Raw genomic sequence first — 15,402 nt, 5'->3', positions numbered from 1 at the left:
CAAAGCAGTACTTATGGTAAAATTTATATCTCTAAACACTTACATCAATGAAATAGAGAAAGAGGAGATCAATGAATTGGACATGCAACTGAAAAACTGGAAAAAGAATAATTTAAAAATCCCCAATTAAACACCAAATTGGAAATCCTGAAAATCAAATGAGAGATTAATAAAATTGAAAGAAAATCATTGAACTACTAAATAAAACTAGAAGCTGGTTTTATGAAAAAATAAAATAAAATAGACAAATCATTGGTTAATTTGATTTAAAAAAAAAAAAAGAAAGAAAACCAGATTGCTGGTGTCAAAAATGAAAAAAAAAACAAACTAATTCACCTCCAATGAAGAGGAAATTAAAGCAAGTGTTAGGAGTTATTTTGCCCAATTACATCCCAATAAGTCTAACAATCTAAGAGAAATGGATGACTATTTACAAAAATATAAATTGCACAGATTAACAGAAAATGAAATAGAATACTTAAATTACTCTATCTTAGAAAAAGAAATGGAACAAATCCCCAGGACTGGATGGATTCACAAGTGAATTCTACTAAACATTTAAAGAACAATTGATTCCAATACTATATAAACTATTTGGATAAATAGGCAAAGAAGGAGTCCTACCAAATTCCTTTTATGACATAAATATTGCATTGATACCAAAACAAGGAAGAGTAAAAACAGAGAAAAAAATATTATAGACCAATTTCTGTAATGAGTATTGATGCAAACATTTTAAATAAAATACTAGCAAGGAGATTATAGCAATATTTCACAAAGATCATACACTATAAACAAGTGGAATTTATATGAGGAATGTAGGACTGGTTCAATATTAGGAAAAGTATCAGCATAATTGACGATATCAATAACAAAAACAACAGAAATCATACGATTATCTCAAAAGAAAAAGCTTCTGACAAAATACAAAGCCCATACCTATTAAAAACACTAGAAAGCATAGGAATAAATGGAACTTTCCTTAAAATAATAAGTAGTATCTATCTAAATCCATCAGTAAGCATTATCTATAATGGGGATAAGTTAGAAGCCTTCCCAATAAGATCAAAGGTGAAGCAAGGATGCCCGTTGTCACCACTATTATTCAATATTATGCCAGAAATGCTAGCTATAGCAATAAGAGAAGAAAAAGAAATTGAAAGAATTAGAATAGGCAATAAGGAAACAAAACTGTCACTCTTTGTAGATGATATAATGGTATACTTGGAGAACCCCAGAGAATCAACTAAAAAGCTAGTTGAAATAATTAACAACTTTAGCAAAGTTGCAGGGTATAAAATAAATCTACATAAATCATCAGCATTTCTACATATCACCAACAAAATCCAGCAGGAAGAGATAGAGAAATTCTATTTAAAATAACTATAGGCAATGTAAAATGCTTGGGATCCTACCTGCCAAGACAAACCCAGTGACTATATGAACACAATCATAAAAAACTTCTCACACAAATGAAGTCAGATCTAAACAACTGGAAAAATGTTAATTGTTCATGTGTAGGCCATCTCAATATAATAAAAATGACAATTCTATCTAAATTAATTTACTTATTCAGTGCCATGCCAATTAAACTATCAAAATATGATTTTAAAGAGCTATAAAAAATAATAACAAAATTCATCTGGGAGAACAAAAGGTCAAGAATATCGAGGGAATTAATGGGGGGGAAATGTGAAGAAAGGTGGTCTAGCTATAATCTAGTGTTTGATAAATCCAAATATCCAAGCTTTTAGGATAACAGCTCACTATTTGACAAAAACTGCTGGGAAAACTGGAAAACAGTTTGGCAGAAACTAGTATAGACCAACATCCCATGCCATATACCAAGATAAGGTCAAAATGGATATATGATTTAGACATAAAGGGTCATGCCATAAGCAAATTAAGAGAGTATGGAATAGTTTACCTATCAGATCTATGGATAAAGAAAGAATAATGAATGGGTTTTGATTATATCAAATTTAAAAGGGTTTGCACAAACAAAACCAAGGCAGCCAAGATAAGAAGGAAAGCAGAAAGCTGGGAAATAATTTTTTACAGCAAATGTCTCTAATAAAGGCCTCATTTCTCAAATATTTAGAGAACTGAGTCAAATTTTTAAGAATATGAGTCATTCCCCAATTGATAAATGGTCAAAGGATATGAACAGGAAGTTTTCAGATGAAGAAATCAAAGTTACCTGTAACCATATAAAAAAAATGCTCTAAATCACTATTGATCAGAGAAATGAAAATTAAAAGAACTCTGAGGTACCACCTCACACCTATTAGATTGGCTGATATGACAAAAAAGGAAAATGACAAACGTTGGAGGCCTGTATCCCAAAGAAATTTAAAAAAGGAAAAGGACCTATTTCTACAAAAATATTTATAGCAGCTATTTTTTTGGTGTCAAAGAATTGGAAACTGGAGCAAGTTGTGGTATATGATTGTAGTGGAATACTGCTGTGCTATAAAAAATAGTGAGCAAGATGGTTTCACAAAAACCTGGACTTACATGAACTGATGCACAGTGAAGTGAGCAGAACTAGGAGAACAGTGTACACAATAACAACAATATTTTACAATGATCAACTGTGAATGACTTAGCTGTTCTCAGCAATACAATAATCTAAGACAATTCCAAAGGACTCAAGATGAAAAATGCTATAGCCTCCAGAGAAAGAACTGATGGAGTCTGAATACAGATCAAAACACACTATTTTTTCACTTTATTTTTTTTTCATGGTTTTTTGGTCTGTGTTTTCTTTCACAACATGACCAATATGGAAATGTTTTGCATGATTGCATATGCATAGCTTGGTGTCTTAAGGAGGAAGGAAAGGAGAGAATTTGGAACTCATCTTTTTAAATGAATGCTAAAAATAGTTTTTACATATAATTGGAAAAAAATAAAATATTATTCAATAAATGAGATATGAGATAAGGTGAGAAGATGGAACTCTAAGCTAATGGCCTCAATTTTTCCATGAAGTATGAAGTGAGGCTCCAAGCTGAGAAAGTAGGGGAGGGGCAACATGAGAGCCTTGAAGAGAGACAAGAAGGTTCAGAAAAGCTGCTCTGGTAAATATATTAAAGAATTGATTAGAGAGGAGTAGAAGGATTGCCTTGTTGCAGAGTAGCCCAGCTGAGATTAGATAACATAAATTTGTAATGGACCCAGTCAGGATGATTTTATGACTTCCTCCAGCTCTGTTTAGTAGTGTGTGAAGAGGAGTGAAGGAGATAAATGATAGCAATAATCTGAGTGTGGAGCTTGACAAAGTATGAGAAAATATTGATGGATAGAAGGATTGACAGTCTTGGTGAGGGAGGAAAACAAGATTAGCAGTCATAAGGCATCGGGAAAGTGGAATGATAAAAATATTTTGACCAGATAAAGGAATTTTTTAGAGTTCATGAGCATAGAAGTGGAACATTTGTGGGTGATGATCAGGGGTATGACTGTCTCATCATGGAGTAGAGGTAGAGTGGAAGAGTAGGTCAAAGGAACTGAGAAGTTAGAGTACTTAATAAAACATCAATATATATATTGAAGTCTCCTAGTATGAGGGCAGGAGTTGGGGTGGAAAGACAGTGAGCCAGGCACTGAACTCACTAAAAATGGAGAGAGAGTGACCTGGGGGTTGGTAGGTAAAAGTCATCATGATCTGAATTGGGCGACAAACTTGGATAGCTTAAGCCTCAAAGGAGGAGAGTGACTGTGGCATAAGGAGGGTCTAGAAGAGGTAATAAGGACTGAGGAGTATTCCAATTCCTCCATAACAATCAGTGAATCAAAGTATGAGAGAAAGTATGGCCAATGATGGAAAGGGGAACCAGGAAAGCACTGTTATCAGAAATGAGTCAAATCCCAGTGAGTGCCAGAAGATGGCAGGAGTGAGAAAAGAAAAAGTTTTGAGGAAAATATATTTAGAAATAATATCACAACAATGCCCTGCTCTGAAGTCCCTGATCTCACTTGAATTTAAGACCTAATTAGTGTCTAATAAAAGAGTTAAAAATTCTAAGGGATCCTGACTTCCTGAAACCAGGATTAAGAGAGATTGTCTCAATTATGGTGGCCAAACTAACAGAGGTAATGTCTTCTTGTTCATTCTGAATAAAAAAAATGTATTCCTTTGTATATCTTTGACTAGATTGAAAATGGTTAAAGAAAAAGTAACTGGTTTAGGGAAGACACTTTCTTTGTGAGTTCACCTTAACATTAAAAAAAAATTAAACCACTTTGAGGGATGGAAGTCAGCGTTCCAACAGATAGTATGAAGTCCACAAACACCCTCTGTATGATTCTACCTCCTCTGTAGCCAGGATGCCTAGGATTGGACTTAAAAAAATACTGAAAGTGTGAGGGGAATGAAAAAAAACGCTTATTAAGCATCTATATGCAAAGCTCTATGCCAAGCAGTAGGAATACACACAAATAAGACAATTCCTGCTCTCAAGGGACTCACATTCTAATGGCAAAGGTTTCAGCTGTAGGTCTGATGGAAAAGTCCCAGGGTCATTAGGGGACAGGGACAAAGCAGATGGTGATGCCTCTTCTTTACTGTCATTTCTATTGATGAAATCATATCAGTTTCTGCTGTCAAATCCTTTGACAGTAGCAAGAACTTTGATGACAAGAACTTTCTTGGGGCAGCTAGGTGGTGCAGTGGATAGAGCATCGCGTCTGGAGTCAGGAGGACCTGAGTTCAAATCCAGCCTCAGACTTGACACTTACTCGCAGTGTGACCCTGGGAAAGTCACTTAACACTGATTGCCTCACCAAAAATATATACATATCTAGATAGATGGATAGATAGATATAAGAGCTTTCTTTTCTGGGTCTTCAGTAGCTGTGGCTATAACACCTGCAGAAGCAATTGCCAGGTTGTAGCTCCATACTAGCTGCTTCCCAAGAGTGAGGACTAAAGGCACTAGGCTAGAAGTTTTGCTACTCCCAAGGCTCTTGGGTTTAGGGTCCTGGGATATCTCCAATAAGGTCTGAAAAGACTCAACACCTCATCAAGCCACTCAGAGAATTGACATCTGAAATCACTGAAGGAGACAGCCCTCCTCAAGGCAGCTTGGTACAGTGATCATCATGGGAATTACCCTCATAGGAGGCTGGACTAGTCCTCTTCCTGGACCTTAAATTCTTTCCTAAGGTTCCCCCACCCAGTGCTCCCTCTCAACCTTCCTGACCAGAGTCTAATATACCAGATGTCTTACCATAATGACCTCAAATGTAAGCAGAGCCCCTAACAACAACTGAAGTGCCCTTCTTTCCTAGCACTTGAAAGAGAATTGACTCCATCCTCTATGCTTATAGTATTTTGAGGATGGAAGCCCCAGTTTAAAAGTATAGCATCCCTATGAACTCTGAACTTCTCCTTTCTGAATCCAGGTGGCACAGAATCACGCACTGCCTAAATGAAAACTGCTCCCTCCCCTTCTACTGCTCATAGGGTTCCTTTATCCTCATCCACCTCAACCCTACTATTTCCAAGTCCCAATCCAGCTATGCCCACCCCTTCCACTATACCTTTGGGAACAACCATTCTATCATGCACAAACTTCCCTTCATCTTGGATCTTTTCTTCTCAGGGTCTTTCTCTCTTCTAGCACTCCTGAAGACCTACCTACCCCCAGCCTACATCTGCCAAAATATTGTATCATGACCATCTTCTACTGGACTAGATACATACCTTTTCTCTTGCCCTCTCCTCTCTTTTGTACCAGGAGATGGAATCATCACATCCTTTGCATGCCTCTTCCACTTCCATGCTTGCTCTCTGCTGTTATCACTTAGAAATGCCTTCTCCTTTGAGGTTAATTTCATTCAAATCAATCATTCTATCTAGATCTTGGTAGCATTTCTCTATCAGCCCTCAAGTCCTTTTCTCTCATTTCTCAAAGAGTTCAGTACCTGGCATACAGTCTTCCTTTCCAAACCAACCTCTGTCCTTATGTTTGGGGACTTCAATATACATGGTGATGTTCCTTGAAAAGACTCTGGCCTTTCAGTCTATCAACCTCCTCAACTGCCATAACTTCTACCTTCATTGCATTTTAACCATATACAAGGATGTTCATATCCTTGATTTCACCATTACCCTTTTGAGCGTTTAATTTCCATGATCAAGAACTCATAAATTTTTCTTTCTGTGGATATGCCAGTCATCACTGCAGCTATTCCAAACACTCCTGTTCATACTCAGATTTGGCACATGACACCCATCTTTCTACCCTCTTAGCTGAAGACATGAAGTATAAATACGTCATGAAAACAATTGAGGCCATTCACAGAAAGAGCTCTTTCCCCATGAAGAGGTGGTCCTTCTTGCCATGGCAAACTCCTCCACATGCACCCTTGATTCTATGCCCTCCCAATCCCTTCTACAACAGATTAAGCATCATCTCTCCTTCACTGTCTCTCTCATCTTCAATCTTTTCCTATATAGTGGCTCCTCAGCTTATAGAAACACCTCCATGTCTCCCCTATTCTTAAAAAAAAGCCGTTCATTTGATCCCATCATCCTTGCTAGCTATCTTCCCATATCTCTTCTCTCCCTCTTGGCTAAAGTCCTTGAGAAAGCCAGGTACACCAGATGCCTACATCTCCTCTCCTCTCACCTCTAAATTGTCTGCAATCTGGCTTTTAAAAACTCTAACTGCTCTCTCCAAAGTTAACAATGATTTCTTCATTGCCAAATCTAATGACCTTTTCTCACTCCCCCTCACTCTTGACCTCTATGCAGCATTTGACACTTTTTTATTACCTTCTTTTGGATACTCTGTCCTGTCTAGGTTTTTGGGACACTGCCTTCTCCTGGTTCTCCTCCTACCTGTCTGACTGTTTCTTCTAGATCTCGTTTGTTGAATCTTCATCCAGATCCTGCTCACTAATTGCAAGTAGAGTCCAAGTTTCCATCCTGTGCCCTCTTTTCTTCTTGCTCTATACTATTTCATTTGGTATACTCATCAGCTCCCATGGATTCAATAATTATTTCTAATCTTTCTTCTGAGTTTCAGGCCTCGATTGCCAACTTCATTTTGGACACCTTGAATTGGATGTCCCCTAGGCATCTCAAAGTCACATGTCCAAAATAGAGCTTATTTTTCTCCAAAACCATCTTCCCCCTGCACACCTCAACTGTCCTATGATGGTCCAGAGCACCATCATATTCTCAGTCATACAGGCTCACAACCTCAGTGTCATCAGGGACTCCTTATTCTCACTGATTCCACATATCCAATCTGTTACCAAAACTTGTCATTTCTACCTTGAAAACATCTGTCCTTTATGTCTCCCTCCTCGCTCACATCCATCACCCTATGTCAGGCCCTCCTCCTACCCTCTTGTTTAAACTATTGCAATAGCTTTCTCATTAGTCTCCCTGCCTCAAGTCTTTCTCCACTCCAATCCATTTTTTACTCAAGCACTTAAGTGATTTTCCTAAAACATAGGTCTCACCATGACACCTTCCAACTCATTCAATACACCATAATGACTTCCTATTACCTCCATCTGGTGGCACAGTGGATAGAGCACCAGGCCTATAGTCAGGAAGACCTGAATTCAAATCCAACTTCAGACGCTTACTAGCTGTGTGACCCTGGGCAAGTCACTTCACCCTATTTGCCTCAGTTTCCTCACCTGTCAAATGGAGATAATAACAGCACCTGTTTCCCAGAGTTGTTGTGAGGATCAAATGAGATAGTATTTGTAAAGCACTTAGCATGGTGCCTGACACATAGTAGGTAGTATATCAATGCTTATGCCTTTCTCCTTTTCCTTTCCTTCTATCACCTTCCACATTCAATTTTACTACTTCCTTCAAGTCTCAGTTCAAATCCCACCTTCTGTAGGAGACCTTTTTGAGTCCTCCTGGCTGTAAATATCTTCTTCTCTGAGATTACTTTCCATCTACTCTATAAATGGCCAGCTAGTGGCGCCACAGTGCGCAGAGTAGGGAGCCTGGAGCGAGGAAGATTCATCTTCCTAAATTCAGATCTGGCCTCAGACACTTACTAGCAATGTGATCCTGGGCAAGTCACTTAATCTTGTTTGCCTATGTTTCCTCATCTGTAAAATGAACTGGAGAAGGAAATGGCAAACCACTCCAGTATCTTTGCCAAGAAAACCCCAAATGGGGTCATAAAGAGTCAGAAAACTGAAAAACAACTGAACAACAGTAACTGTATATATAGTGTCTCAGAAGTCCTAGTGTAGCTTTAAGATATTAAAACTTTATTGTTAAGTCAAATTAAAATTTAACAGTTTAAAGCTACTCTAAGACTTTTAGAATATCCTGTATCTTGTATGCATCTAGTTATTTACATATTACCTCTCCCATTAAAATGTGAATTCCTTGAGGGCAGGGATTATTTTTGCCTTTCTTTGTATTCCCAGTGCTTAGCTTAATGCCTGGCACCATAGGTACTTAATAAATGTTTGTTGAATACATACATACATGTGTGTATGCTTCCTATACCACACACCCCTCCCCCAGTAGAATGCAAGCTCCCTGAGGCAGAGACTAATTCATTTCAGCCTTTGTATCCACAGCCCCTAGCACAGTGTGTGGCACACAGTAGGTGCTTGATCAGTGCCTGTTCAATGAATGAATGAATGAATGAATGATAGGGACCTGTCACTATTAGTAATAGCAGTATACAGTAATTCACACTTTTTTATACCCAGATCCCTAAAAATTGGGTCCTTGGGTCTGGCTACCAGGGCACCCAAGTGAAGTGTAGTACCCCATAAAGTACCAGGACACTTCCAGCAGCTGAGTTCACACTCTGGGTGGTCATATTAGTAAGCACTAAAATTGACCCTGATTACCAAAGGTAAAATGGATTAATGCGCAACAGTGGCAATTAGATATTCAACTGTGGTTGATCCAGTTAATACTACTTTTGACCCTAGTGGTACCTCAGTGGCCAGAAAACTTCACTCACATCTCACTAGCAGTACAAAGAAATGCAATGAACAAGCATAAAAATGTAAGTCTCCCTTTCAGGGAGGGGAAATATTCTGATTAAATAACAGCACAAAAGAGGAATGATTGAAAGGGGGGGTTACTACTTAAATCTCTAGGACTAGTTCAACCACCCCCTGCCTATTGCTGTCGTTTGCTTGTTTCTTTCTTTTCTCATTTTTGTCTCTTTTTGTTTGATCTTGCTACTGCTCAAAATAACGCCATTGGGGCAACTGCAGAGTTTAACATTGTTGAAGGTTTTGTTGTTGTTATTATTATTGCATATATGCTAATTGGTGTCCTTGTTTGTCCTTTGTCCTCGAAGAGGACAATGACATCAGGAAGATAATGCCATGACTTGTAGGTGAATTGGATTTAAATGAAAGAGGGCTGTGCAAAGTCACCAACCTCACTTTCTCCTCTGGAGCCTTTTGGGTCCAGTGGCAAGATAAGGATCAGGATGACTGGAGATGGCCCCCACATGCTAATACTGGCAAAAGCAGAGAGTAGATGTCCTTTGCATCCTGACAAGCTGAGTGCATGGTTTCTGAAGTCTGAAGACCAGCTTAGAAGGCCCGGAGGAGTACTAAGAAATTTGCTCCAAGAGCAGTGTATGATAATGCATCACATCTAAGACAAGTGACCCAGAGTTTACCTTCAGTTGGCTGTAGGTAGGGCATAGGATGTCAGAGACCCTAGGACACTGCCACAAACCTGCTATTCTTGAGGCTGCCATGGGGTGAGGAGGGGAAGGAAGAAGTAGGGAAGATGAGGAATTTCCCATTTTAACTAACCGTTCTTCTAAACTGGGTGCTGAACTCTGTTTCTATACTGCTGAAGGATGATAGATATATAGATAGATAGACAGATAGACAGAGATAGATAGATAGATAGATAGATAGATAGATAGATAGATAAGAACATTGCCTCATATTTTAGAGAACTAAATTGAGGAGAGTGAGGTCTCTCTTTGCCCCTCTTCCTCATCTCCTATTATTCATATGCCTTTTGCCACTATCTCCTTCTTCACCCCTTTCTCATGTGATGAGGTGACCTTACTCCTTACCAAGGCCCAATCCTCTACTTGTTCAAATGAACCCATTCCATCCTGTCTCCTCCAAAAGATTGCCCCTTCTGTCACCCCCACTCTATCACTTATTTTCAATCTCTCTGTCTATTGGCTCCTTCCTTACAGCCTACAAACATGCCCATGTGTCTCCCAATCTCAAAAGACCTTCACTTGATCCTTCTATCCTTGCTAATTATCATCAGTATCTCCACTGTCATTTGTGGCTAAACATGGAAAGGCCATTTCCAAGAAATGCCTCCATTTTCTCTCCTCTCACTCTCTTCCTAACCCCTCACAATCTGACTTATCATTCCCCTGAAGCTGTTCCCTCCAATGTTAACAGTTATCTCTTAATTTCCAAATTCAAAGGCTTCTTCTCAATCGACATTTTCCTTATCTTTCTGTAGCCCTTGATATAGTTGATTACTCTGTCCTTCTCGATATTCTCTTCCCTCTTGATTTCAAGGACACCACTATCTCCTGGTTCTCCTCCCATCTTATCAGACCTACTCCTCAATCTCCTTTGCTGAATCCTCATCCAGAGCTAACTCCAACTGTAGTTGTCCTACAGGGTTCTGTCCTGGGCCTTTTTCTCATTGAGTGATCTCTCATCAGCTCCCATGGATTTAATTACCATCCCTATTCTGATGATTCTCAAATCTACCAATCCTGTCCTAATTATCTCTGCTGATCTCCAATTTTGCATCTCCAACTGCCTTTTAGACATCTTGAATTGGATATCCAATAAACATTTTAAACTCAATATGTCTAAAACAGAACTCGTTATCTTTTCCCCTAAGTCCTTCCCCACATCCTACCTTTCCTATTACTGTAAAGGACAACACCATCCGCCCAGTACCTCAGAGTCACAACCTAGGAGTCATCCTGGATTCCTCACTCTCTCTCACCCCACCCCCATATCTAAGTTATTCCCAAGGCCGGTTGATTTCACTTTTGCAACATCTCTTGAATGCGCCCCCCTTCTCTCCTCTGACACTGCCACCACCATAGTACAGGCCCTCATCACCTTCCACTTGGATTATTGCAGTAGCTGCCAGTGGGTCTGCCTGCCTCAAGTCTCATCCCATTCCAGTCCATCTCCCATTCAGCCACAAAAGTGGTTTTCCAAAAGTACAGGTCTGATCATGTCACCCCAATACCCAGTAAACTATAGTGGCACCCAATTAACTCTGGTATCAAATACAAAACTGTTTGGCATTCAAAGACTTCTATAACCTAGCCCCCTCCTACTTTTCCAGTCTTCTTACACTTTACTCCCTGACACGTACTCTTCAATCCAGTGACACTGTCCTCCTGGCTGTACCACAAACAAGACACTCCATCTCTCAGCTCCAGGCATTTTCTCTGGATGTCCCCCATGCCTGGAATGCTCTCCCTCCTCTGCTTCAACTACTGACCTCCCTGGCTTCCTTTAAGTTCCAATTAAAATTCCATCTTTTACTGGATGCCATCCCCAAACCCTCTGAATTCTAGTGCCTTCTCTCTGTTAATTATTTCCTATGTATCCCACATATAGCTTGCTTTTACATTGCACTGCATATTGCTCCCCCCCCCGCCAATTATGTTATAAGCTCCTTGAGAGCTGGTACTGTCTTTTGACTCTTTATATTGCTAGCGCTTAACAGAGTGCCTGGCACATTATAGGTAATTAATTAATAAATGTTTCTCAACTAACTGACTAAACAGAAGCTACTGCATACTTCTTAAGAAAGCTTTTGGGAATAAAGAGGTAAAAATCCCACTGTGCACTGCCCTGGTTGGACAACATGGGGAGCATTTTGTTCAGCTTTGGGTGTCATAGTTTAGAAAGGACATTGATAAACTGAAGAGTATACAGAAGATGTCAATTAAGATGTGGAGGGGCCTTGAATCAATGCCATATAAGAGACAGCTGAAGTAACTGTAATGTTCAGCCAGGACAAGAGAAGCAGGAAGGACAGTATCGTTGTCTTCAGCTCCTTGGAAAGCTGTCATGTGGAAGAGGGTTTAGATTTATTTTGTTTGGCCTCAGATAGCAGAACCAGGAGCTATAGGTGGAAGTTGCCAAGAGGCAAATGTAAACTTGGTGTCAGGAAAAGCTTGCTAACAACTAGAGCTGCCCCAAAAGGGAATAGACTGCCTTGAGAATAGTCGGTTCCCCCTCAGTGGAAATCTTCATTCAGAGACAAGATAGTCACTTATCATATGTGTAGTAGTGGGGACTCTCAGGTACGAGTGGTAATTGATGGCTGCCAAGGTCACTTCCAACTCTAAAATGCTGTGATTTTGAGGGGGAAACCCCCCAAACTGTCAAAACTTATCTTAGTGCTCAACACTGATAATGATTAGATAAATGCAAGTTAGAACTACTCTGAGGCTTCACTTGCACTCACCCATTTGATAAAGATGGTAATAAAAAGATGGAAAAATTGGTGTTGCATGTGATAAGGGGAAACAGCTACACTAGTAAGTTACTGGTGGTAGCATCCATGAATTGGTCCAACTGTTTTGGTTCAAAATATGGAATTATGCAAGAAAAAAATGACAGAATTTGTCTATCCCTCGAACCATATGGGATTTCTGCCTGAAGGACATTATTGATAACAAAACTTCAAAGATTCTCCTGAGCCTCCCCTACTCTGGGGTGAGATTTAAGCAAAACCAGCTGACACAGGAGCCACATCTTCCAATGTATACCTCATTCCCCACCCATCACTTCTACCTCTCTACCTCCTGCAGGAAGAAAATCTGTTTCCTAATCTGTCCCTCAGGACTAAGATTGCTCATGAGGATTCTTTTTCACGTTGCTGTCCTCCACATCATGGCAATCATTGAGTGTGGTACTCTCTTGGCTTTGTTTTTCTCCCTCTGAATCACTTCATGGAAGTCTTCTCCTCCTCCTCTGAAGTCCTCACGTTCCCCATTTCTTTTGGTAATGTAGCACACACCCCGGTTTGGACAGCCTTTCCCTAACAAGTGGCCATCCAGTCTGTTTCCAGTTGTTTTTTGCTGCCACAAAGAGTGCTGCTGCCATAGCGTCAAATCTTCCTTGTCTGCAATATCCTCCCACTGCCCTCACTCTAGTGGAGTGGTTTTTATAGAATTCAGGTTCACAAAAGAAAAAAGAAAGATTCTTTGAATACATAGGGATTAATGATAGACAATTCCTTCCCTCCCGAGGGCCCTTCCACATAAGGGCAGGTGCCTCACTGCTCTAAGCATTTCTTATTTATCTTCTCTCCAACTCAAGTCTGGACCCCTTTATTAGATTTTTACTTATCCAGCTTGTTAATTTCATTCTTAAAGCCTCCCTGTTAAGCACTGGAAGCAATTGGCTTTTAGTTCCCCTGACCTACGCATTCTCTCCCGTTGCCTAGAGATCCCAGCTCTGAATCTTCTCTGTCCTTTCTTCTCTCCTTGTCGTAGAGAGCCACAATTGTGTGGTCTGAATGGGAGGCAGACTCACAGGGGTCACAAATTTACCACAAAAATTTAAAGCCCCACTTCTACATTTTTAAATTAAATGTTGTTCTTTATTAAGCCAGGTAAACTAGACTTCAAAATCAAAGCATTTGTTCTGGGATGAATTCAGTGTCCTTGGGTTATTTTACGTTCATTAGATGTAAATTATAGCACAGAATTGTAAAGTGCAGAGGGATTGTGATCTGCTTTGGGGGAGGGATTACCTATAGCAAAGAAATTGAAAATCCAACAGAGCATGGGATGCAACTGGAGAGCAGGTTTTTGTGGGAACAAATGGCATTTTCCTCCATCTTTACCCACAACAGTAGTTTTATGTCTATGGGCAAGTTGTTCAAGACTGCTTTGGGTGATGATTGGTTTGGTTTCTGGATCTCACTCAAGTTTAGGGAGCCTCACGTTGAAACAAAGTGCTTGCTTCCCTACAGCCTGAGAATGACAAATGGAAGGCACTGTGGTCTAGTGTAAAGAGCACTGGACAAGGAGTCAGAGGATCTGGGTTCAACAGTGGATGAAACACTTTTTCCTCCTCTCTGTACAGAGGTGGGGGACTGCAGGTGTGGAATGCTACACACACTGTCAGACACGGTTACTTTATTGCATGGCTTTGTTGGGCCATTTTTCTTTGTCCCTATGGAGGGTTCAGTGTTGGTGGTTTACTGGGAAATTATTATATAGTAAAAAAAAGAATAAGCATCCGTAAGCCAATCAAAAAACAGAAAGGACACTGGGCTGGGAGTTAGAAGACCTGGTTTTTTAGTCTGAACTCTACTACTTACTGACCGTGGGACCTTGGACAAGTCATTCAACCACCTAAGCTTCAGTTCCCTCATCTCTAAAATAAGGGTTATAATTCCTGCCCTATTTCCTTCATAGAATTATAATAATCGAATGAGATAATACGCAAAGGAGATAGCACACCTCCATAATGTAGAGATATTGGTCAGCAAGTCAGCAAGCAATTATAAAGTCTGTATTGTGTGCCAGGCACTGTGCTAAGTACTAAGAAAGGCAAAAAACAGTTTTTGCTCTCAGGGAGTTCACAATCTAATAGGGAAGACAATATGCAAGTGATTATGTACAAAGAGATTTATACAGACTATATTGCAGATAATCTTAGAGGTAGAATACTAAGATTAAGGAGGCATGGAAAAGATTTCTTGTAGAAGGTGGGAATTTAACTGATACTAGAAGGAAGCCAAGGGAGCCAGAAGGTAGAGATGAGGGAAGAGTTTCAAGCATGAGCACCAGCCAATTAAAATGGAGTCAAGAGATGAAGTGTCTTGTGCAAGTGATTGCAAGGAGGCCAGTGTGACTGGATCATAAAGAGTCTGGGTGACTGGGAGGATGGTGATACTCCTTATAGTTACATGGAAGTTATGAAAGGGGGAGGGTTTGAGGTAGTGTGGAAAGAATACTCAATGATTTTGTAATTAGAGGACCTGGGTTCAAATCCTGCCCCTGTCACTTATTACTTGTATGGCCATAGACAAGTCATTTAAACACTTGGTGTCTCTGTTTCCTCATATGTAAAATGAGGGGACTGGACTAGATAAACTCCATTTCCTTCCATCTCTAAACCTCTTATTCTATGCCTGTTAAAGCACTCTGTAAACTGTACATTGCTATATAAATAGGCTATGATTATTGCTATAGGACATGTATACACTTTTGGTTTTTAATTTATTTAAAAATTTTATTTTTATTTTTTCAATTCTATTTTATTTTATTTTCAGGACTAAACTCTTTCCCTCTCCCCTTCCTTCTCCCTCCTCACCTCCTACCCATTGAGGAAGCAAGAAAAACAAACCCATTACAAATATGTATAATGAAGCAAAACAAATTTCCACGTTGGCCATGTCCA

Source organism: Phascolarctos cinereus, unplaced genomic scaffold (genome assembly GCF_003287225.1).
Source record: "Phascolarctos cinereus isolate Bilbo 61053 unplaced genomic scaffold, phaCin_HiC Scaffold_8;HRSCAF=390, whole genome shotgun sequence".
NCBI classification, from domain to species: domain Eukaryota; kingdom Metazoa; phylum Chordata; class Mammalia; order Diprotodontia; family Phascolarctidae; genus Phascolarctos; species Phascolarctos cinereus.
This window is presented reverse-complemented; position numbering follows the sequence as displayed.